At 38.6% G+C, this 25,936-nt stretch overlaps 1 protein-coding gene and 1 pseudogene across 2 annotated transcripts in view; both read right to left on the bottom strand.

Annotated features, from left to right (window-relative positions):
* Window positions 1–25,936, bottom strand: part of MICU2 (mitochondrial calcium uptake 2) — a 173,599-nt gene that overhangs the window by 75,142 nt on the left and 72,521 nt on the right. The gene's annotated exons all lie outside the window — the stretch shown is intronic.
* On the bottom strand, window positions 3,552–4,042 carry LOC113920035 (annotated as a pseudogene).

Genomic DNA, 25,936 nt, shown 5'->3' with positions numbered 1-25,936 from the left:
TTACCTCTCTTTGGTACAGTGGAAAACTTCTGTAATAGAGAGTTAAGTACAGTACTAATACTTAAAAAAGATACTATCTTTTTTCATCAGGTTACTATTACTAGTAAAAAAGGGGAATGGATGTTGGCTAGCAAATAACAGGTATCCACTACAGGTTTTATTTGCATGGCACTTCATGCAATTTCTATCTAAATTTAATTATTCATAACATCTCAAGTGAAGCAAATTTAAAAATTCAGTAGAGTAGCAGAGATCTCAATATACAAAAGGTCAACCTATATTATTTAAAATGAGATTAATTAAATCTTTGCAGCAGTAACTTGATTTTTCTTTGGGAAACCATTCCTTCCCCATTCTCAAACACATAGTTTTGGTAGGATGACCATCCTCACCTTTGAAGGTAGAAGCTGATAGGCCTAAGCCAATCATCGTACTCTTACTGAATTGGTGCAGAGATGGGCAAAAGGCTGACCCAAGCTAATGAGCAGGTTCCGTTAGTCTGGCTGCAGGGACTAGTTCAGGGATGGGCCTTGACCTAAGCTGGGTCACTCAGAGTGGAATTTCTGACAAGAATGCTAAATCATTCACTTTATTTTTTCCCCCTCCCCCATTCCCCTGGGCTTTGATGATGTGAGAATGTTTCACTTAGGAATGTGAGGCAATGGAGAGAGTGCCTGGAACTGTCAGAGAGCCAGTGTTTAGGGCCTGAGAATGCAGCCAATCTTTAACTGGCAGGCCTGAAAGATGGATACTGGTGATGTCTGAGCACTGGATTAAACTGAATTTGAAGCTAGCTCTGTGTCTGGCCACTACTAGCTCTACAACTGTCCTTTCTTGCTCAAATAGGTAGTGTCTGGGTTTATGTGCTTGCAATGAAAAGAATAGCAATAAATATAGAAACAGTGTCTTGTAAATCATGGCTTCCTGATAAGCTAAAAATAATTTTCCCTCTGGATCATAAGTTTGATATAATAGCAAAATACACAATTAAAAAAAACTTTATCATGGAAAACTTCAATCATACACCAAAGTAGAGAGAATATAATAAATAACTATTATATATATCAACTTCAGTAATTAACTCATGGCAGTTCTTGTTTTATCTATACCTCTTTTCACTCCCTTCCCCCCACTTCCCACTGAATTATTTTTTTTAAAGATTTTATTTATTTGAGAGAGAGAGAGAGAGTGCGCGTGCACAAGCGAGCAGAGGGGCAGAGGGAGAGGGAGAAGCAGACTTCCTGCTGAGCACTGAGCCCAACTCAGGGCTCTATTTCAGGACCCTGTGATCATGACCTGAGCTGAACTCAGACACTTGACAGACTGAGCCACCCAGGAGCCACCCCCCACACTGGATTATTTTAAAACAAATCTCAATATATTATTTCACAGTAGAAAATTCAAGCTGTATCTCTAAAAAGACTGTCCCCTTCCCACAAATATACTTGCCACACCTAAAAAATTATCAATAATTCCTCAGTATCATCAAACTCACATCACTTTTACAAATGTCCCTGTTTCAGAAAAACATTTTTTCAAGTGTGCTCAAATCAGGATTCAAAAAAGGTCCCTGCATTACATTCGGTCAAAAGGTCTCAAGTCACTTTTTTTTTTTATTGTGGCAAAATACACATAACAAAAATTTTACCATTTTAACCATTTTTATTTATTTTTTATTTAATTTAATTTAATTTATTTTATTTATTTATTTGACAGAGAGACAGTGAGAGAGGTAACACAAGCAGGGGGAGTGGGAGAGGGAGAAGCAGGCTTCCCGCAGAGCGGGGAGTCCGATGCGGGGCTTGATCCCAGGACCCTGGGATCATGACCTGAGCCGAAGGCAGACGCTTAAAACTGAGCCACCCAGGCGCCCCTAACCATTTTTAAATGTACAGTGTAGTGGCATGAAGTATTCATTGTTTTGCAACCATTATCAGAACTTTTTAATCATTAAAATTAAAACCCCTGCCTCCAGCCCCTGTAACCTCTCTTCTGTTTTCTGTTGCTATGAATTTGCCTACTCTACGGACCTCATATAAATGGAATCATACAGTATTTGTCCTTTTGTGTCTGGCTTATTTCACTTAGCATAAGGTCTTCAAGGTTCATCCACATTGTAGCATGTGTCAGAATTCCATTCCTTTGTAAGGTTGAAAAATATTCCACTATATATATATACACCACATTTTGTTTATCCATCTGTTGATGGACATCTGGGTTGTTTCCACCCAGCTAATGGCTATTGTGATTAATTCTGCTACAAACATTGGTGTACAAGTATCTCTTTGAGTCTCTGCTTTTAATTCTTTTGGGTATTTACCCAGGGTGGGATTGCTGGATCATATGGTCATTTTATTCTTAATTTGAGGAACCCTCATACTTTTTTCAAAAGTAGTGGCACCATTTTACATTCCCACCAACAGTGCACAGAGGTTATGATTCCTCCACATCCTTGCCAACAGTTTTTTTTCTTGATAATAGTGGTATTAAGGGGTATCTCATTATGGTTTTGATCTGCATTTCCCTAATTGTTAGTGATGTCAGGCATCCTTTCACATGGAAATTAGTCAACTGTATATCTTCTTTGGAGAAAGGTCTACTCGAGTCTTTGCCCATTTTTTAATAAGTTTGGTTTTCTTGTTGCCCTATATGATTTGCAAATATTTTCTCCTTTCCTGTGGGTTGCCTTTTCATTCTCTTCAGAGTGTACTTTGATTCACAGGTTTTAAATTTTTCTTTTGCTTTCTGGTCTTAAATCTTTTTTTTTTTTTTTTTTAAGTAGTCTCCATGTCTAGTGTAGAGCCCAATGTGGGGCCTGAATTCATAACCCTGAGATCAAGACCTGAGCTGAGGTCAAGAGTCAGATGCTTAACCAACTTATCTGTTAAAGATGCCTGGTCATTTGACCTGTAAAGTTTCCTACAGTCTAGAAAATTTTGCTGACTGCATCTTCTTGGTGTCATTTCACATGCTCCTCTAACTTCCGTATTTTTTCTTTTTTTTTCCTTTTAAAGATTTTATTTATTTGACAGAGAGAGAGAGACAGCAAAAAGGGAACACAAGTAGGGGGAGTGGGAGAGGGAGAAGCAGGCTTCCCGCTGAGCAGGGAGCCCGAAGCAGGGCTTGATCCCAGGACCCTGAGATCATGACCTGAGCCAAAGGCAGAAGCTTAACAACTGAGCCACCCAGGCACCCCTAACTTCTATACTTTCTATAAACTGGTACTTAGATCCAGAGGTGTGTTGAGATTCAAGTTTGATTTTTGGTAAGAATTTTTTTTTAAAGATTTTATTTATTTGACAGAGACAGAAGAGAGAGCACGAGCAGGGGGAGCAGCAGAGAGAGAGGGAGAAGCAGATTCCCCACTGAGCAGGGAGCCCGACATGGGGCTTGATCCCAGGACCCCAGATGATGACCTGAGCTGAAGGCAGACGCTTAACTGGCGCCCCTTTGGCAAGAATTCTTAATTAATTAATTAATTTTTTCACTGTATCATTATTTTTAATGTCCAGCATTTACAATACGAGGGCCAGAGCTTTCTCCCCAGCTCAAGTTTATAAATTCTCAATTGGCTTGTGAGGCCAATAGGGATACTTCTTCTTGTCTAATTTGATTTCTGGGAAGACTTCATTCAGGTCCTCAATGGTCATCTGATCAAATGCAATTATGTTCCTCATCTTCTCCAGCTCTTTTTCATATTCCTCAATCCTGGCCTTTGAGAGAGACAAAAACTCGGCACAACTTTTCACATCTTCTTTTTCTTCAGCATCTACCTGAACAGTATATTTTATCCTCTGGCACAGGAACCTTCAGGGCATTAAACTTCTTCTCAAAGTCATCTACCAAAACAGCCTTCGCCACATTGGCCTTGTAGTAAGCCCAGTCGATAGCAGGTGGTTTCTCAGGGAGAGTAGCCAACCTGGAGGTTAAGTGTCTCATTCCAGGATTTCAGGGAGTTAGCAATGACCTTCTGGTTTCGGGGTATGATCTCCCCAAAAGCTACCCAGTCAATGGTTTTTAGAGCAAGTTTTCGTGCAGCCATCTTGAGATCCTTCACTGACGCCAGCAGCTCAGAGTCCACAGCAGCAAGGAATGGAACTGGGTCCAAGAATTCTTAATAGATGGTGCTGTATACTTCCAACAGGAGGCCAGAATAAAAATGTTTATAAAAAATGCTAAATACTATTGAGAAACAATGATAATAAAAGTTACAGATTTTGGAAATACGTGAAATCATTTCTAGATCTTAGATGATCAGAGATGTCTCAGAGGAAGTAATTCTAAAAATGATCTTCAAACATATAGAAAATTCCAAATGAAAATTTTAATTAAGAGGTGTGGGATAGGGGTGCCTGGGTGGCTCAGTTGTTAAGTGTCTGCCCTCGGCTCAGGTCATGATCTCAGGGTCCTGGGATCGAGCCCCGCATCGGGCTCCCTGCTCAGCAGGAAGCCTGCTTCTCCCTCTTCCACTCTCCCTGCTTGTGTTCCCTCTTTTGTTGCGTCTCTGTCAAATAAATAAATAAAATCTTAAAAAAAAAAAAAAGAGATGTGGGATAATAGATGAAGCTGAATATGAAAACTAAACACAAAAATACAAAAATTAAAAAGTGACTGTTGGAAATAACATCTATGTGGAAGAAGCAATGGGAAAGGCCATGATCACAGCCTAGACATGAAGAATAAAGGCCTGCAGAGGGTGATGGCAGTGGATTTGCCCTACTGACTCTCAATCAAATAACACACAGACTCAGGGCCCAAGTTCAGTGCAAGGCAGGTAAGGACTTTATATCTAGGTAAATCAATGTTTTAGCTACAAGTAACTTCAGGCACATATTTTAAATGACTTATATTTTTGTGCATTACGAACTTTTTGGTTGTTTGGAGCAGGTATACTTCTTTTTAATAAAAAAGCCCACAGTAAGTCTTCAGATATTTTTCCTTAAAAATATTCAGTGTTTATAAGGAGGGAGAATAAATTAAATGTGTTTTGTCATTACCTTGTTACCTGAGAGAAGTACTCTAATGTTAGTTGAAGGATCAAAGTATTTCATCCCTTGGCAGACTCAAAAAAGCGGAGAACAGCTTTTTTTTTCTAATTTTCAAAGGAATATGGCAATGTGAAAAAATGGCCAAACTGCTAAACTGCCGTGGGCTTGGTGCCAAGAGGAGGCCTCACTCTTCTCTACACACAGGTACACGTCCTCTACAAAGGGACTTTGTGAAAAAGAAAATTCTAGTGTCTTAGAAATGCTGACTTAAATAAAAAGCTTGAATAAACAGAGTTGAGACAATGTAAAAACAGCACCTACGCTCTCAAAATAGATTATAAACGATATAGTTGTACAATAGCATTCTAGGCATCTGCCCTCTGAAAATGCTTTTAAAGAAAACTGATACTTCAGAATACAGGAGAAACAGTTTAATGTATATATTTCTTATATTTAATTGTAAAGTAAATGCTGTTAAATGTCAATGTCTTAAAAGTGCATGTTAAATAGGTGAAGTATTTTATATAATTATATTTAAAAATTTGTTAATGAATCCTTAAGGGCCATTAGAAGAGATGACTAAATTCTGTTATTTACTATGCTTCTCTACAAATATTTTAAATTTGGAACCATTCTAAACTATGACTTGCTACTGAATGCCATTTTGAGAACTGTTTCCCAAAGAGAAATTAACATATCCATCATAAGAACATATTTATATATCTTACAATGTATCTTTTAATTTATATTCAGTACATCCTTAAGGACTATATTAAGAATTCTGCTCAGTTCAAAAAAAAATGCAGTTAGTTATACATTATATTTTTCTTTCTAAGATCTTTATAAAATCTTTATAATGCATGGTGGATGAGTTACTTTCTTATTTCAAGGATATACTATTGTTTGCTAGTTAGCATATAGTATAAATTTTGATAGCTGTTTTATGTGGTAAAAGGGAATATTTTAAATTGTTTCCAATGTAGCTAAATTTTACATTCTTTTCAAGTGACTTCATTAATATCAGCAAAGAAGTAATATGTGAAAAATGAATCTGCCGAATCTCTCCTATATAATGTTCATATTAGTGTCTCTTCTTTAAGCTGGAAATGTACATTTCAACTCATATATTTCCAAGAAAAACAGAAGTAAGACACGCGCCAAGATTTTTTTCTTGATCTGTTTCCTGTAAATTCTCTAGAGGTAGGGAGAAGAGAGGATGAATTTGATAAATACCTAGGAAGCAAAATTAGGAAGACTTTGTATCTGACGGCATGTGAATGATGGAAATGGCAAAGAGAGAAAGGGTTCAGAGACATTTCTCGGGTTTTGATGAGGTGCGTGAAAAGCAGTACTACCAAATGAAACCAAGAAAAGAAGATGCTGGTTTAGGGAGAAGATGGTGAGATCCGTTTGGGATATGATGAACTCAAGGAAATGGAGAAACCCGTAAGCTGGCATCCGGCAGCTGGTTTGGATACAGAAGTCTGAAGCTCAGGAGAGGAGCCTGGGCTGGAGACACTGAGGGGATCTGAGAGTTAGCATCAGTATACATGGGCGCTAAACACGAAGAGGAGGAGAGTAGTGGACAGATCCTAGGGAGCACCAACGTTTAATGGGCAGGAAGAGGAAGAGAAACCAATGACAGAAAGGTACCAAGAGAACTGGGATACCAAGAGAGGTACCAAGAGAACTGGGATAATGTAGTTTCAAAGAATCCAAGAGAACTTGTGGCACATGAATTTGCCTAATAATAATAAAAAGATCTTTTAGTGACACTTGATCTCAAGGAACGGCGGAGAAGCTTTATGTATGTTATTCCCACCATAACCCTCGAACTAGAGACTGTTACCTTTATTCTACAGATGAAGTAGGTGTTAAAGAAACTTACAAACTCCAGGGCATACAGGAATTGTGAAGCTCGGCACGTTCGGCCTGTGACACTTCCCATCCTTAAGGACGGGTGTTCTTTTCCCAGCTACAGCATGGTACAGTAGATGTGTCCGAGGGATGGAGAATGTGAAGGGTTAGGACTGAGACCCCAGTCAGAGTGGAATACAGGCAAGCATAGGAAAGTCCACATAAGGGAGACCAGCATTTGGAGGAATGATGAACTAGAAGTTCTCACTTTGCCCTTTCATGGCATTTCTAATTCTTCCTACATACGCAACCCTGCTGTTCCCTCATTTCCCTGTCAGCTGCTTAGTTTTCCTGTCATTGTTAAGTCACACTTTGAGTCCTGATTTCCCTACCAGCCTTTTATTAATGAAGGCTGTTCTTTCATATGTTCCTATGTGGTAGGGAGATAGGCTTAAAATTCTCCTCCTGCAGGTGCCCAGCACAAATCATTTATTCCTTCTCACTGACTTTGAAATGAATGCTATTTACATTACCTATCCTTGCAGTCATTTATTCCTCCTTGTTCCTCTTAAAGCCTCTCTCTCCCTCTCTCTCTCTAATCATCTCCTTTCCTTTATTTTCCATACTAATAACCTTAAGCACTTTGCCTAAAGGAAAAATATCAAACTTTCTGCTGTGGACTTCCACGTTCTGTTTTTCTAATAGTGCATCACTAAGGGCCCTCCCCCCAGCCATCCAGAAATACTGGTTTTTAATGCTTTTAGAAATCTTGGAAATGTATGATGCCCCTATTCATTCTGAGAATATAAATAACTCTCCAGCTATGTAAGGAACAGGGAGAGAGTACTATCCAATAGGAAAATGTGTGAGTAGGCTGATGAATTTATCTTCTTGACAGTTAGAAAGGTATATATATAGAAAGAGAGACAGGAAAAGACATACAGAGATATATGTGCCTGTAACTGAAAGTTAAAGAAAATAAAGAAGTTACTGATAATCCTCCTCAGTGGCCTCTGAAAACAAACATTTATTTTATCTCCCTTATGGCACAGAAGCAGCAAAGCTGGTAAAGACATACAGAGTCACAGTGCTGCTCCTAGAAACCAGAACCACGATTTCCAGAAGGGGCTAAGAGAGTCTTGACTGAATGCCTCTCACGAGGATGCCTCTCTGACTCATCTGCTGATAACAAAACTGCTTCATGAATCTTGCCATTGCGAGCAGGAAGTTGAATGAAGAAACAGTGCCCTCAATTTCAAGAAGAGAACAACACCTTTTAAAATCCCCCCACCCCCAAAAGAAGGGAATAAGAAAATCTACTGACATTTTTTTCCTGTCTGAAACACATTTTGGAAACGGGAATAACTTTCTATCTTCCCTACAAATCTCACTGTTGCTTACAAGGCTTCCATTATAACCTCTTTTATGGAAGCTCTAACACCATTTGCTATCTTCTCTATACCAAGAAAATGAACGTTTGCTTACTGTTCTTTGAAATCTCAACTCCCACACCATACTTTAGGCCTCAAAAATATCACCCTTCATTTGCCAGATGGCCTCCCACTTCCTTTAGTTTGTTACGTCTTGCCTTCAAACTCCATTATCTCCTGTGACACAGTTTCTCACTGCTTGCTAGGACTGACGAGTCAGCCCCTTCATTCAAACTCTCCCCATCAGAATGACTTGATTTCCCCAGCTTAGGTGGTTCTGGTTGAATTTCATCAAAGGAGACAGAGAAGAAACCACTAGGATGGTAAGAAAACAACACAAGAAAATATGGGGTCCTAGAAGCCAAAAGAAGGGACTGGTTTAAGGTGAGAGCAGGTAATAGTGTCAGTACTGCTGGGGTCACGGATGCCGAGAATATGGAATGTCTTCACTGGATCTGATAAGGAGGTCATTGATGGTCTTGACAAGAGTCGTGTCATTGGAGAATGGGTGCCAGACTGATGTGGGCTGAAGGATGACTGGGAGTTGAGAAAGTAAGCACAACACAAAATAAAGAGCTTGCCTATGAAAAGGGATTACAAAGTATGGAGACACCTGGATGTAGGGTCACAGGAGGAATGTTTTTCCTTAAATATGGGAGATGTTGAAGTTATTATATAAGAGAGGAATGATACAGTGCCCAGAAAGAGAATGTGGCAGGGGGAGGGAATAAGACCAGAATGGAGAAGTCTTGTGAAGGCAACAGAAGAGGCCTGGGGCAAATACGGGGACGCAGCACTATTTCTGCTACAGGGAACGATACTTCTGTAACAAAGCGAAGGTGGAGAAGGTGGACATAGTTGCAGGATGCGGATGTACTAGATTTGGAGGCATGTTCTTTTCCTTTATGTAAAGGAAAAAATATCTTTAAAATTCATTAAATTCTTCTCTGCATAGGCTATACTTCATTATGCATTTTACTAATTTTAACAATTGTCTTCATGATTGTGAATACAATATATGATAATAGAGATACGTTCATCTTATCTATATGGTAGGGTAGTGCAATTAAAAAACTGTTTTGTGCTCAAGACTGCCAAGATCAGGTTTATTTACTTCAATTAACTTAATGCATTTTATAGGTCATGTACTTTGAAATAACTACACACCACATAAAATATGGTAATACAATGAATAACTTCAATTTAAATAGTATCTAGTTCAGGAAAAGCAAAAGTATTCTGTATGACAGTTGCAGGTCATTAAGCATTAAGCTGACAAAATGTTGGTCACTAGGAGGCAGAAGTTTCACCTAGTATATTTTAGAAATATTTTACATCAAAAGAAGTATTTTAATGAAAAATAAAGTAAAATTACTTGCTGATAATTCCATGTTTTTATTCAGGTGTTGATAAATAGTTGATGTACTCTTTCTAAAATTTATGAAAGCTTTACTGCTAGCTGGATTTAATTTTGCTGGTAAAGTAATACCAATTAATCTGAACTGGGAAGATCAATATAAATTACTGAAAAGATTTAATTGGAAAATATTGTTTAAAAACATGTAGTCTTTGTACTTTCAATTCACAGAAAGGCTAACTCAAAATACATTAACGAAAAAACTCAAGGGACTCACTGAAACAGATCAGAATAATTTGTAATTAGCGTGTTCACGTTAACATTAATTAGCATGGAATGCAATTTTAGATGAGTATCTGTTATGTGCTAGAGAACATTTCAGGCAACATGCTATGCAAATGACCACACAGATTTATCCTCTTGGAGAATTTATGGTTTAATTAGAAAATATGAGAGATAGTACAGTGCAACAAAATGCAAAAAAATGAGAAAGAACAAGATCTCTGGTGGTTTCAGAGATTACTTTCACAGAGTAGGACAGCTGATGAGCAGGAAGTTGGCAGGTACAGCAGGGGGCATTTAAGGCACTCCTGAAAGTGTGGAAGGTTAATGCAGGGGAATGACGCTTGTGGAGGTAATTCTTTTCAGAAGTGAAGGGTTCTTCTAAAGTCCTTGAAAATGAGTCTCTCTTAGTACTACAGATTAATCTCTTATCTCTTAGATACTTTTCTCTTAAAACAATTTAAACTTTCTCTCTTGTTTTTATTTTATGAATTTGCCTTAAAAATAACTTTTAATAGAATTCCTAAAATTACATATTTATATTAATGTATTCAGAAAGTATTTTTCATGGAAGGATACCTCAAGGCCAGAGCTTTGAGCTAAATATCAGTATTTGGGATTTAAATATTATTCCTAAAATCTTCTCTGAAGTGCCAAATTAACGACACTTTCCTAAAATTTGTACTACGATTTAAAAGGCATTATTTATTTTAATTTATAAACTCACTAGTAAGAGGCCAAGATCCAGTTAATACTTAAATCTTAAAATCACAATACTGCTATTATTATCAGTTATAAATTTCTAATGTGCCAGACACATAGTAAGGAAACAGAGACTAACTTGCCCAAGATCACACAGATAACTAGTGGAGTTGGGAATCCAAACTCAGCTTAAAGCTCATTCTCCTTATCAGTTTAAGCAGATACTATAAACATTAAAAACATCTTATTTTATTATATCAACAATCCCATAAAGGCAGGCACCATTATCTTGTTTTATTTTTACATATTTTTTAGATTTTATTTATTTGAGAGAGAGCGAGAGCGCATGAGCAGGGGGCAGGGGCAGAGGGAAGGAGAGAGCAGACTCCCCGCTGAGCAGGGAACCTGATGCTGTGGGACTTGATCCCAGTACTCTGGGATCATGACCTGAGCTGAAGGCAGACGCTTAACCGACTGAACCACCCAGGCACCCTACTATCTTGTTTTAAAGGCAATGAAAGTGAGGGTGAAAGAGATTAAGTAACTTCCTGAGGTCATAAAACCAGGAAAAATTTGAATTTAAGTCTGCTGATCCAGAACATACCCTCTTATTCACTACCTAGAGACTACTTCGCAGTAAACTCCCACTTGAAAAAGGAGATTTTTAACCTCTTTAAGTACATCTGGTGCTGACTGGAAAGAATCAGGTAAGGGGTGGGTGGTGTAAAGATAATTAGTTTAGTATGAGGAACTAATACTTGTAGAATATAATTCAAGTTTATGTAGTTACTAAATTATTGATGCACTGAAGTAAGAGCAGGAATTGATACTAATAATAAGCAGTTTAACTGCTACTGACTTCATGGAGTTGGGGTGCCAAATACTCCTTTTTTGTCATATTTTGTTTTCTTTCTGTATGGAGTGTTATGTGATACACTTATTCTCATTTTAAAATTAATGTTCACATGCAAAAACAAGGTAAAAACAAATGTTGATAGGAGAATGTCGTCAATCTCTTGAGCTAACGGTCACAAGTCTTCTGTATTCATCACCCACTGATTTGGAAATTACATTTGCTGCTTAATTCTCCAACTCCTCAGACAACAGGAGAGAACATTATCACCAACTTCAGGTGAACACTTCATCTACTTGTCAATGACTTGTCCTTATATAAAAAGGACCAGTGGAGGTCCTCTGCCTATTTGTATGAGCATATTTAAATATATTCTAGTGACACTTATTGAAATGAAATTCGGCTTGAATAGATAGGACAGTAAAGCTAAATGCTATTTATTTATTATCAATTTTTATTTACATTGTAGTTAGTTAACATACAGTGTAATATTGGCTTCAGGAGGAGAATTTAGTGATTCATCACTTACATGTAACACCCTGTGCTCATCACAAGTGCCCTCCTTAATGCCCATTGCCCATTTAGCCCATCCCCTGCCCACCTCCCATCCAGCCACCCTCAGTTTGTTCTCTACAGTTAAGAGTCTCATGGTTTGTCTCCCTCTCCCTTTTTTTTCCATCCCCTAATTCATCTGTTTTGTTTCTTAAACTCCATAGGTGAGTGAAATCATATGGTATTTGTCTTTGTCTGACATATTATTATTTCACTTAGCATAATACACTCTAGCTCCATCCATGTCATTGCAAATGGCCAGATTTCATTTTTTGATGGCTAATATTCCATTGTGTGTGTGTGTGTGTATACATACATATATACCACCTTTTCTTTATCCACTCATCAGTTGATGGACATTTGGGCTCTTTCCATAATTTAGCTATTGTTGATAATGCTGCTGTAAACATCAGGGTGCCATGTGCCCTTTTGAATCAGTAGGTTTGCATCCTTTGGGTAAATACCTAGTACTGCAACTGCTGGATCATAGGGTAGTTCTATTTTTAACTCTTTGAGGAACCTCCATACTATTCTCCAGAGTGACTGTACCAACCGCATTCCCACAACAGTGTAAGAGGATCCTTACCAACATCTCGTTTCCTGTGTTAATTTTAGCCATTCTGACAGGTGCGAGGTGGTATCACATCATGGTTTTGATTTGTATTTCCCTCATGATGAGTGATGTTTAACATCTTTGCATGCGTCTGTTAGCCATCTGGAGGTCTTCTTTGGAAAAATGTCTATTCATGTCTTCTGCCCACTTCTTAACTGGATTGTTTTTTTGGGTGTTGAGTTTGATAAGTTCTTTATAGATTTTGGATACTAACCCTTTATCAGATATGTCATCTGCAAATATCTTCTCCCATTCAGTAGGTTGCCTTTTAGTTTTGTTGATAGCTTCCTTTGCTGAGCAGAAGCTTTTTATCTTGATGAAGTCCAAGGAGTTCATTTTTGCTTTTGTTTCCCTAGCCTCCAGAGATATGTCTATAAGAAGTGGGCTATGGCTGATCTCAGAGACTGTTGCCTGTGTTCTCCTCTAGGATTTTGATGGCTTCCTATCTCACATGTAGGTCTTTCATCCATTTTGAATTTATTTTTGTGTATGGTATAAGAAAGTGGTTCAGTTTCATTCTTCTGCATGTGGCTGTCCAGTTTTCCCAACACCATTTGTTGAAAAGACTCTCTTTTTTTCCATTGGATATTCTTTCCTGCTTTGTTGAAAATGAGTTGACCATATAGTTATGGGACCATTTCTGGGTTTTCTATTCTGTTCCACTGATGTGTTCCATTGATCTTAGGTGTCTGCTTTTTTTCCCCCTAGTACCATACTGTTTTCATCACTATAGCTTTGTAACATAGCTCGAAGTCCTGCATTCTGATGCCTCCAGCTTTGCTTTTCTTTTTCGTCTTCTGCTTTGGCTATTCCATGGTCTTTTGCGGTTCCATACAAATTTTAGGATGGTATGTTCTAGCTCTGTGAAAAATGCTGGTGGTATTTTGATAGGGATTTATTAAATGTACAGACTGCTTTCGGTAGTATAGACACTTTTACAATATTTGTTTTTCCAATACACGGGTATGGAATGTTTTTCCATTTCTTTGTGTCCTCTTCAATTTCTTTCTTAAGTGTTCTATAGTTTGCAGAGTACAGATCTTTAGCCTCTTTGGTTACATTTATTCCTAGGTATCTTATGGGTTTTGGTGCAATTGTAAATGGGATCAATTCCTTGATTTCTCTTTCTGCTGCTTCATTATTAGTATATAGAAATGCCATAGATTTCTGTATGTTGATTTAGTATCCTGTGACTTTGCTGAATTTATCAATGCTAGGAATTTTTTGGTTGTCTTTTAGGTTTTCTACATAGAGTTATCATTTCCTTTGCATATAGTGGAAGTTTAACTTCCTCCTTGCCAATTTGGATGTCTTTTACTTCTTTTTGTTGTATGATTGCTAAGGCTAGGACTTCCAGTACTGTATTAAATAACAATGGTGACAGTGGACATCCCTGTTGCATTCCTGACCTTAGGGGAAAAGCTCTTGGTCTTTCCCCACTGAGGATGATATGAGCTGTGGGTCTTTTGTATATGGCTTTTATGATAAGGTATGTTCCATCTGTAACTACTTTGTTGAGAGTTTTTATCAAGAATGGATGCTGTGTTTTGTCCAATGCCTTTTCTGCATTTATTGAGAGGATCATATGGTTCTTATCCTTTTTAAAAATTATTAATGTAGTGTGTAGCAGGTTGATTGATTTACAAATATTAAACGACCCTTGCAGCCAAGGAATAAATCCCACTTGATCATGGTGAATAATCCTTTTAATGTACTGTTGGATCCTATTATTTAGTATCTTGTTGAGAATTTTTGCATCAATGTTCATCAGGGATATTGGCCTGTAATTCTCCTTTTTAGTGGGATCTTTGATTTTGGAATCAAGGTAATGCTGGCCTAAGAAAATGAGTTTGAAAGTTTTCCTTCCATTTTTGGAACAGTTTTAGAAAAATAGGTATTAACTCTTCTTTAAATGTTTGGTAGAATTTCCCTGGGAAGCCACCTGGCCCTGGACTTTTGTTTATTGGGAGATTTTTGATTACTGACTCAATTTCTTTGCTAGTTACAGGTATGCTCAAATTTTCTATTTCTTCCTGTTTTGGTAGTTTATATGTTTCTAGGAATTTATCCATTTCTTTCAGATTGCCCAATTTGCTGGCATGTAACTTTTCATAATATTCTTTTATAATTGTTTGTATTTCTGTGGTGTTGGTAGTGAGCTCCTCTCTTTCATTCATGATTCTATTTATTTGGGTCCTTTCTCTTTTCTTTTTGATAAGTCTCCCTAGGGGTTTATTAAGTTTATTACTTCTTTCAAAGAATCAGCTCCTAGTTTCATTGATCTGTTTTACTGGTTTTGTTGTTGTTTCTTTCTGTATCATTTATTTCTGCTCTAATTTTTATTATTTCCCTTCTGCTGGCTTTAGGCTTTATTTGCTGTTCCTTTTCTAGCTCTTCTAGGTGTTAAGATTAAGTTGTGTATTTGAGACCTTTTTTTTTTTTGCTTCTTGAGGTAGGCCTGTATTGTTATATACTTCCCTCTTATGATTGCTTTTGCTGCATCCCAAAAGTTTTGGACTGTTGTGTTTTCATTTTCATTTGCTTCCATGTATTTTTTAAATTTCTTCTTTAATTTCCTGGTTAATCCATTCATTTTTTGTAGGATGTTCTTTAACCTCCATTTATCTGTGGTCTTTCCAAATTTTTTCTTGTGCTTGATTTTAAGTTTCATAAGGGTTGTGGTCAGAAAATACACATGGTATGATCTCAGTCTTTTTGTGTTTGTTAAGGCTTGATTTGTGACCTACTCTGTGATTGATTCTGCAGAATGTCCCATGTGTACTTGAAAAGAATGTGTATTCTGCTGCTTTAGGATGAAATGTTCTGAATGTACCTGTTAAGTCTATCTGGTCCAGTGTGTGGTTCAAAGCCACCGTTTTCTTGTTGATTATCTGCTTAGATGATCTGTTCATTGCAGGAAGTGGGATGTTAAAGTTCCCTACTGTTATTGTATTATTATCAATGAGTTTCTTTATGTTTATTCTTAATTGATTTATATCTCCCAAGTCAGGGGCATAAATATTTAAAATTGTTAGATGTTCTTGTTGGATGGAGGCTTTTATTAGGATAGTGTGCCCCGCATCTCTTGTTACAACCTTTGGTTTAAAATCTAGTTTGTCTGGGGAGCCGGGGTGGCTCAGTCGTTAAGTGTCTGCCTTCGGCTCAGGTCAGGATCCCAGGGTCCTGGGATTGAGCCCTGCATCAGGCTCCCTGCTCGGCGGGAAGCCTGCTTCTTCCTCTCCCACTACCCCTGCTTGTGTTCCCTCTCTCACTATGTCTCTCCCTGTCAAATAAATAAATAAAAACTTAAATAAAAAATCTAGTTTGTCTGATATAAGGATAGCTATTCCAGCTTTTAAAAAAATTTTTATTATGTTATGTTAATCACCATACATTACATCATTAGTTTTTGATGTAGTGTTCCATGATTCATTCAGTGCTCCATTCAGTACGTGCCCTCTTTAATACCCATCACCAGGTTAACCCATCCCCCCACCCCCCACCCCTCTAGAACGCTCACTTTGTTTCTCAGACCCATAGTCTGTCATGGTTCGTCTCCCCTCTGATTTCCCCCCCTTCATTTTTCCCTTCCTACTATATTCTTTTTTTTTAACATATAATGTATTATTTGTTTCAGAGGTACAGGTCTGTGATTCAACAGTCTTACACAATTGACAGCACTCACCATAGCATATACCCTCCCCAATGTCTATCACCCAGCCACCCCATCCCTCTCACACCCACCACTTCAGCAACCCTCAGTTTGTTTCCTGAGATTAAGAATTCCTCCTATCAGTGAGATCATATGATACACATCTTTCTCTGATTGACTTATTTCACTCAGCATAATACCCTCCAGTTCCATCCATGTCGTTGCAAATGGCAAGATTTCGTTTTTTTGATGGCAGCAAAATATTCCATTTTATGTGTGTGTGTGTATGTGTGTGTGTGTGTGTGCGTGTGTGTCTGTATATATATATATATATATATATATGTATATATATATATATAATATATATACACCACATCTTCTTTATCCATTCATCTGTCGATGGACGTCTGGGCTCTTTCCATAGTTCAGCTATTATGGACATTGCTGCTATAAACACTGGGGTGCATGTGCCCCTTCGGATCCCTATATTTTATCTTTGGGGCATATACCCAGTTAGTGCAATTGCTGGGTCGTAAGGTAGCTCTATTTTCAACTTTTTGAGGAACCTCCATACTGTTTTCCAGAGTGGCTGCACCAGCTTGCATTCCCACCAACAGTGTAGAAGGGTTCCCCTTTCTCCGCATTCTCCCCAACATCTGTTGTTTCCTGACTTAATATTAGCCATTGTGTCAAGCGGTATCTCATTGAGGTTTTGATTTGGATTTCCCTGATGCCAAGTGATGTTGAGCACTTTTTCATGTGTCTGTTGGCCATTTGGATGTCTTTGCAGAAACGTCTGTTCATGTCTTCTGTCCATTTCTTAACTGGATTATTTGTTCTTTGGGTGTTGATTTTGTAAGTTTTTATAGATTTTGGATACTAGCCCTTTATCTGATATGTCATTTGCAAATATCTTCCCCATTCTGTTGGCTTTTGGTTTTGTTGACTGTTTCCTTTGCTGTGCAAAAGCTTCTTATCTTGATGAAGTCCCAATAGTTCGTTTTTGCCCTTGCTTCCATTGCCTTTGGTGATGTTTCTAGGAAGAAGTTGCTGAGGCTGAGGTTGAAGAGGTTGCTGCCTGTGTTCACCATTAGGATTTTGATGGACTCCTGTCTCACATTTAGGTCTTTCAACCATTTTGAGTCTATTTTTGTGTGTGGTGTAAGGAAATGGTCCAGTTTCATTCTTCTCCATGTGGCTGTCCAATTTTCCCAACACCATTTGTTGAAGCAACTGTTTTTTTTCCATTGGACATTCTTTCCTGCTTTGTCAAAGATGAGTTGACCACAGAGTTGAGGGTCCATTTCCGGGCTCTATATTCTGTTCCATTGATCTATGTGTCTGTTTTTGTGCCAGTACCATACTCTCTTGATGATTACAGCTTTGTAATAGAGCTTGAAGTCTGGAATTGTGATGCCACCAGCTTTGCTTTTCTTTTTCAACATTCCTTTGGCTATTCGGGGTCTTTTATGGTTCCATACAAATTTTAGGATTATTTGTTCCATTTCTTTGAAAAAAGTTGATGGTATTTTGATAGGGATTGCATTAAATGTGTAGATTGCTCTAGGTAGCATTGACATCTTCACAGTATCTGTTCTTCCAATCTATGAGCATGGGTTGTTTTTCCATTTCTTTGTGTCTTCCTCAACTTCTTTCATAAGGATCTTATAGTTTTCTGAGTACAGATTCTTTGCCTCTTTGGTTAGATTTATTCCTAGGTATCTTATGGTTTTGGGTGCAACTGTAAATGGGATCAACTCCTTAATTTCTCTTTCTTATGTCTTTTTGTTGGTGTATAGGAATGCCACTGATTTCTGTGCATTGATTTTATATCCTGCCCCTTTACTGAATTCCTGTAGGAGTTCTAGCAGTTTTGGGGTGGAATCTTTTGGGTTTTCCACATAAAGTATCACATCATCTGCAAAGAGTGAGAGTATGACTTCTTTGCCGATTCGGATGCCTTTTATTTCTTTTTGTTGTCTGACTGTTGCAGCTAGGACTTCTGATACTATGTTAATAGCAGTGGCGATAGTGGACATCCCTGCCGTGTTCCTGACCTTAGGGGGAAAGCTCTCAGTTTTTCCCCTTGAGAATGATATTCGCTGTGGGTTTTTCATAGATAGCTTTTATGATATTGAGGTATGTACCCTCTATCCCTATACTCTGAAGAGTTTTGATCAAGAAAGGATGCTGTACTTTGTCAAATGCTTTCTCTGCATCTATTGAGAGGATCATATGGTTCTTGTTCTTTGTTTTATTAATGTATTGTATCACATTGATTGATTTGCAGATGTTGAACCAACCTTGCAGTCCAGGGATAAATCCCAATTAGATGTGGTGAATAATCCTTTTAATGTACTGGTGGATCCTACTGGCTAGTATTTTGGTGAGAATTTTTGCATCCATGTTCATCAGGGATATTGGTCCATAATTCTCCTTTTTGATGGGGTCTTTGGTTTTGGGATCAAGGTAATGGTGGCCTCATAAAACGGTTTTGGAAGTTTTCCTGCCATTTCTGTTTTTTGGGACAGTTTCAAAAGAATAGGTATTAATTCTTTAAATGTTTGGTAGAATTCCCCTGGGAAGCCATCTGGCCCTGGGCTTTTGTTTGTTGGGAGATATTTGATAACTGCTTCAATTTCCTTAGTGGTTATAGGTCTGTTCAGGTTTTCTATTTCTTCCTGGTTCCATTTTGGTAGTTTATACATCTCTAGGAATGCATCCATTTCTTCCAGATTATCTAATTTGCTGGCATAGAGCTGCTCATAATGTTCTTATAATTGTTTGTATTTCTTTGGTGTTGGTTGTGATCTCTCCTCTTTCATTCATGATTTTGTTGATTTGGGTCATTTCTCTTTTCTTTTTGATAAGTCTGGCCAGGGGTTTATCAAGCTTATTAATTCTTTCAAAGAACCAGCTTCTAGTTTCATTGATCTGTTCTACTGTTCTTTTGGTTTCTATTTCATTGATTTCTGCTCTGATCTTTATTATTTCTCTTCTCCTGCTTGGTTTAGGCTTTATCTGCTGTTCTTTCTCCAGCTCCTTTAGGTGTAGGGTTAGGTTGTGTATTTGAGACCTTTCTTGTTTCTTGAGAAAGGTTTGTATTGCTATTTACTTTCCTCTTAGGACTGCCTTTGCTGCCTCCCAAAGATTTTGAACAGTTGTGTTTTCATTTTCATTGGTTTCCATGAATTTTTTAAATTCTTCTTTAATTTCCTGGTTGATCCATTCATTCTTTAGTAGGATGCTCTGTAGCCTCCATGTCTTTGAGTTCTTTCTGACTTCCCTCTTGCGATTGAGTTCTAGTTTCAAAGCACTGTGGTCTGAAAATATGCAGGGAATGATCCCAATCTTTTGGTACTGGTTGAGACCTGATTTTGACCTAGGATGTGATCTATTCTGGAGAATGTTCCATGGGTACTAGAGAAGAATGTGTATTCTGTTGCTTTGGGATGGAATGTTCTGAATATATCTGTGAAGTCCATCTGGTCCAGTGTGTCATTTAAAGTCTTTATTTCCTTGTTGATCTTTTGTTTAGATGATCTGTCCATTTCAGTGAGGGCGGTGTTAATGTCCCCCACTATTACTGTATTGTTGTCGATGTGTTTCTTTGCTTTTGTTATTAATTGGCTTATATAATTGGCTGCTCCCATGTTAGGGGCATAGATATTTACAACTGCTAGATCTTCTTGTTGGATATTCCCTTTAAGTAGTATAGAGTGTCCTTCCTCATCTCTTATTAGTCTTTGGTTTAAAATCTAATTTGTCTGATATAAGGATTGCCACCCCAGCTTTCTTTTGGTGTCCATTAGCATGGTAAATGGTTTTCCACCCCCTCACTTTCAATCTGGATGTGTCTTTGGGTCTAAAATGAGTCTCCTGCAGACAGCATATTGATGGGTCTTGTTTTTTTATCCAATCTGATACCCTTTGTCTTTTGATTGGGGCATTTAGCCCATTTACATTCAGGGTAACTATTGAAAGGTATGAATTTAGTGCCATTGTATTGCCTGTAAGGTGACTGTGACTGTATATGGTCTGTGTTCCTTTCTGGTCTATGTTACTTTTACGCTCTCTTTGCTTAGACGGCCCCTTCCAATATTTCTTATAGGGCTGGTTTTGTGTTTACAAATTCCTTTAGTTTTTGTTTGTCCTGGAAGCTTTTTCTCTCTCCTTCTATTTTCAATGACAGCCTAGCTGGATATAGTATTCTTGGCTGCATATTTTTCTCATTTAGTGCTCTGAAGATATCATGCCAGTGCTTTCTGGCCTGTCAGGTCTCTGTGGATAGGTCTGTTGCCGATGTAATGTTTCTACCATTGTAGGTTACAGGTCTCTTGTCCTAAGCTGCTTTCAGGATTTTCTCTTTGTCTCTGAGACTCGTAAGTTTTACTATTAGATGTCAGGGTGTTGACCTATTTTTATTGATTTTGAGGGGGGTTCTCTGTGCCTCCTGGATTTTGATGCCCGTTTCCTTCCCCAAATTAGGGAAGTTCTCTGCTATAATTTGCTCCAATATACCTTCTGCCCCTCTCTTTCTTCTTCTTTTGGGATCCCAATTATTCTGATATTGTTTCGTCTTATGGTATCACTTATCTCTCGAATTCTGCCCTCGTAATCCAGTAGTTGTTTATCTCTCTTTTTCTCAGCTTCTTTATTTTCCATCATTTGGTCTTCTATATCGCTAATTCTCTCTTCTGCCTCAAATAGAGCCACCATTTTTGATTGCACGTCATTAATGGCCTTTTTGATTTCGACTTGGTTAGATTTTAGTTCTTTTATTTCTCCAGAAAGGGTTTCTCTAATATCTTCCATGCTTTTTTCAAGCCCAGCTAGTATCTTTATAATTGTCATTCTGAACTCTAGTAGTTCTGACATCTTACTGATGTCTGTATTGAGTAGGTCCCTGGCAGTTGGTACTGCCTTTTGTTCTTTTTTTGAGGTGATTTTTCCCGTCTTGTCATTTTGTCCAGAGGAGAATAGATGAATGAGAGAACAAAATGGTAACAGGGTACCAACGACCCCAGAAAAATATACACTAAACAAATCAGAAGAACCTTCTAGAAAGTGGTCGCTTTTCTGTTCAGAGTGGCTACTATTCTTTTCTTTGATCTCCTGTTGAGTTCATAGGTGTTCAGAATGGTTTGATCCCTATCTAGCTGAATTCCTGGGACCAGATGAAATTTAGGTCTCCTACTCCTCCGCCATCTTGCTCCTCCCCACCTATTCCTGCTTTCATTTGACGTCCATTAGCATAAGTGTTTCTCCATCTGTTCACTTTCAGTCTATAGGTGTCTTTAGGTCTGAAGTGAGTCTCTTGAAGGCAGTGTATAGACGGGTTTTGTTTTTTTGATTCATTCTGTCACCATGTGTCTTTTGATTGGAGTATTTAGTCCATTTAAATTCAGAGTGATTATTGATAGATATGAATTTAGTGCCACTGTTATTACCTGTAAAATCGGTTCTGGAGATTTTCTCTGTTCCTTTCTAGTCTTTGTTGCTTTTGGTCTTTCTTTCCCACTTTACGAGTCCCCTTTAATATTTCTTGCAGGGCTGGTTTAGTGGTCATGAACTCCTTTAGTTTTTGTTTGTTTGGGAAACCATCTCTCCTTCTATTCTGAATGACAGACTTGTTGGATAAAATATTCTTGGCTATATATTTTTCCCATCCAACATGTTTAATATATCATGTCACTCCCTTCTGGCCTAACCAGTTTTGTTTTTTTAAAGATTTTATTTATTTGAAAGAGAAAGAGAGAGAGAGAGGGCGCACTCACGTGCACAAATGGGGGGAAGGGCAGGGCGACAGGGAGAATCAGACTCCCCACTGAGCAGGGAGCCTGACGGGCTTGATCTCAGGATCTTGGGATTATGACCTGAGCCAAAGGCAGACACTTAACCAACTGAACCACCCAGGCGCCAATGGCCTGCCAAGTTTCTGTGGATAGGTTTGCTGCTAACCTTATTTGTCTTGTTTTGTAAATCAGGGATTTCTTTTCTTTTGCCTCTCTCAGGATGTTTTCCTTATCTCTGTATTTTACAAATTTTACTAAGATACATCTTGGTGTTGGTCTGCTTTTGTTAATTTTGATGGGGGTTCTCTGTGCCTCTTGGATTTGGACGTCTGTTTTCTTCCCCAGATTAGGGAAGTTTTCAAAATAATTTCCTCAAATAAACCTTCTGCACCTTCTTCTGGGACTCCTATGGTACAAATATTATTATGCTTTATGGAGTCGCTGAGCTCCCTACGTCTACATTCGTGATTCATTATTTTTCTTTCCCTCTTCTTTTCAGCTTCATTATTTTCCATAATTTTACCTTCTATATCACTTACTCATTCTTCTGCTTCTTTCACCTTTGTGGTCATTACATCCAGTTGGGTTTTGCATCTCAGTTATAGCATTTTTTATTTTGACCTGACTAGTTTTTAGGTCTTTTATCTCTGTAGTAAGGGAGTCCCTGGTGTCTTCTATGCTTTTACCAAGCCCAGCTAGTATCCTTATGATTGTTGTTTTAAATTCTGGTTCAGGCATCTTACTTAGATCTGTTTCAATTAGATCCCTGGCTGTGACCTTTTCTTGTTCTTTCTTTTGGGATGAATTCCTCCATCTTGGCATTTTTGTCTAGGTCTCTGTCTTCTGTGTGTTAGGAAAGCCTGTGATAGTCTCTGCTCCTGAGAGTAATGACTATATTAAGAAGAGGTCATATACTGTCCATTTTGGGAAGTGTCTCTGGTGTATGCTGTGTGCACTCTGCTTTTGTTTTGGCTGCTCTTTCCCTCAGGTCAGTCCTGTGCAGTTTCTCCTTGCCTACTGTGGGGAGAATTTGGACCTTGTCCAGTGTGTAGCAAGTTTTAATTAGGTGTGTTTTGGTCTGCTTGTTAAAAGAGGCTAGATCCTATTTCCACTAGAGCAGAAGGGGAACTGTCTCTCCCAGTGTGACCCAGGGGATCCTCAAACCACACTGTCTGGTCCTGGGCCTCTGGCCCTCTTTCTTCACAGGAGCACCAATATGCTTGCCAAGCTCAATGGACTTCTAAAACTTCAGTCTTTGAGTTGCACTGCTTGTAAAAACTTGTAATAATCAGCCCCTCTCATTTTCCCAGTGAATGGCAGTGGGGAAGCATTTTTCTTGTGCAATCCCCTGCACATTTCCTGTTTGCTCTTGTGTGTGCATTCTCTCTTCCACCTCCCTCCACGATCAGGGCTCCCTCCCCTCTGTAGCATCCGCTATTCTTTTCTCCCCCAAATCATGTCTCCGCACCTCCTACCTTCCACTATGTGGCCTCTTTTCTCCCTCTAGTTTGTGCAGTTTGTTCTCTCGGTCCTCAGATTGATTCCTTGGGTGTTCAGAGTGATTTGATATTTATCTAGCTGTGTTCAAGGGACAAGGCAAACATAGGATCCTGCTACTACTCTGCCATTTTAACTCTTCTTCCGCTAAATGCTATTTGTAAATTGCTTTTACTACCTGTATATGACTTTGGGCAGGTTACTTAACCCCTTTGTGCTTCAGTTAACCCAGGTATAAAATGTGGGTATGAAATGAAGGTAGCTTCTTCAAAGGTATGTTGTGAGGATTAAATGTAGTAATACATGTAAGAGGCTTGGTACAGTATCTGATACATAGGAAGCCTTCACTAAGTATTTGTCGCCATTAAAATTGTTATTGATTATGTGCATTTGTTTTGGAAGCACTTACAGCAAAGCACTGGGGAGGTCACTCCTCTGGGTGAGTCCCTAACTGACCATTCCTTCTCAGGGAGGGCCCCTCTCTCTTCTTCTGTTTGTTCTTTAAAATGAGCTGTTTTATCTCAGGGCCTCTTTTCTCCTCAGTGCTTCTGACATTGTTGCATCTGCAACTGTGGCTTCAAGTGCCATTTAGATGGTTGACAATTCTTTTTTTTTTTTTTAAGATTTTATTTATTTGAGAGAGAGAGCAAGCATGAGCAGGGGCAGAGAGAGAGGGAGAAGCAGACTCCCCACTGAGCAGGAAGCCTGACGTGGGGCTCAAACCCAGGACCCGGGGATCATGACCTGAGCCCAACTGACTGAGCCGCCCAGGTGCCCCTAGATGGCTGACAATTCTTAAATCTGAACTCAGTACGTCCTAAACTGAACTCATTCCCTGCCCTTCCCTCCCCTCTACTTATTCCTTTCCCTATGATCTATGTTATCTTGGTGAATGGCACATTCACCTTGCTGATCAAACCAGAAACTTGGGCACCATACATGATTCCTTTTTCTTCCTCCCCTCTCATACCCAATCAATCATTAAGTCCCACCAATTCTATAACCGAACTACCTATCAAATCTATACTCTTCTCTCCATTTCCACTACTTCTTTTCCAGCGTATAACCCCTTGCTGTTAATGCAATCTCCTAATTGTTTCTTTTGCTCTCTCCTCAATCCGTTCACCACCCAGCTGCTAGAGTGATTGTTCTAATCTGATTCGTCACTTTCTTACTTTTCAATGGCAATCCACTCTTCTTAGGATAAGATCTAAACTCTTAAATATGTCCTGTAAAGGGATATATGATTTAGGCTCTGTGTACCTCTCTGGCTTATGTCCTACCATCGTTAGCAGCCTCATCTCCCTTTCCAAAATGGTATCTATCCTCTTTGTTTATACATCTGCATGCTGGTCTTTCTTCATCTTTCCTGGCTCAACTGACCTCCCACTCCTCTACTTCTACCCAAGCTTTCCTACCACACTCTCTGAAATTCTCTTTCCACAGTACACATCTTTAACCTATTCATTGTATGTGTAGTCTTGCCTTATCCCAAACCTGGATCTCTCTACTAAGAGTACTGGTACCTCTGCAGACTTCTGAAATGGAGGTTATTCATTTTTTTCTACTTCAATGCTAATTCCAGACCTTTACTCTTCTAACCTCTTATAAAAATCTCCATGTCTTTGAGGCTAATGCCATCCAGCCAGGCCACCTTTTATTTTTCTTCTTAGTGGTCATCTACCAAAGTTCCCTTTCCTCATCTTTCAGTCACTAAAGACTTTTGTACCTGGTTCACTGTCTTTCTGACAATACCCTAGCTCTCAGATCCTTGAGAACTTGCACTATGTTAACTATGCAACCTACTTCTGCTTTAGCCATCTAATTCCAGGACCACACCTGGAGCCCTGAAATCAGCTGGAACCGCTTCATCTCAAACTGCAAATCTAAACGCTTTCTGACCGCAAGTTCTTTTCTGCTCTTGGACTCCTACTTACACCTGTTCTTCAACCCACTGGCAGCTCTCTCTTGACTGTCCCACTTTCTTCTTTTCATCTCCCTTTTACTTTTACTATTCTATTTTCTTCTCTATTATCTTGCTTAGATTTCATGGCTCATTACTTAAAACCTCTCTTGCCCTCAATAGCCTTAACTCCCTAGTCTGTGACTCTTCTTCCACCCATATGCTAAGCAAAATCCTAAATCCAGTACAACTGCCCAATGTTTCTATTCCTACATTTAGCCTGCAGGATGATCATCACACAATTGCACTGACTGGTGATTTTTCTTTCATGATCTACACTATCTTCTGATCTCTTAAGAGCTTCCTAGAACTCTATGTTTCTCTGGTCTGGTCTCTTTCCTTATCACAGAAGCTGTTTCCAACCTTTCTCCATACATCCTATTTTATAAAGAAAA

Source organism: Zalophus californianus, chromosome 3, assembly GCF_009762305.2.
Source record: "Zalophus californianus isolate mZalCal1 chromosome 3, mZalCal1.pri.v2, whole genome shotgun sequence".
NCBI classification, from domain to species: domain Eukaryota; kingdom Metazoa; phylum Chordata; class Mammalia; order Carnivora; family Otariidae; genus Zalophus; species Zalophus californianus.
The sequence above is the reverse complement of the archived record's forward strand: the minus strand, read 5'-3'. Positions and strand labels throughout refer to the sequence as shown.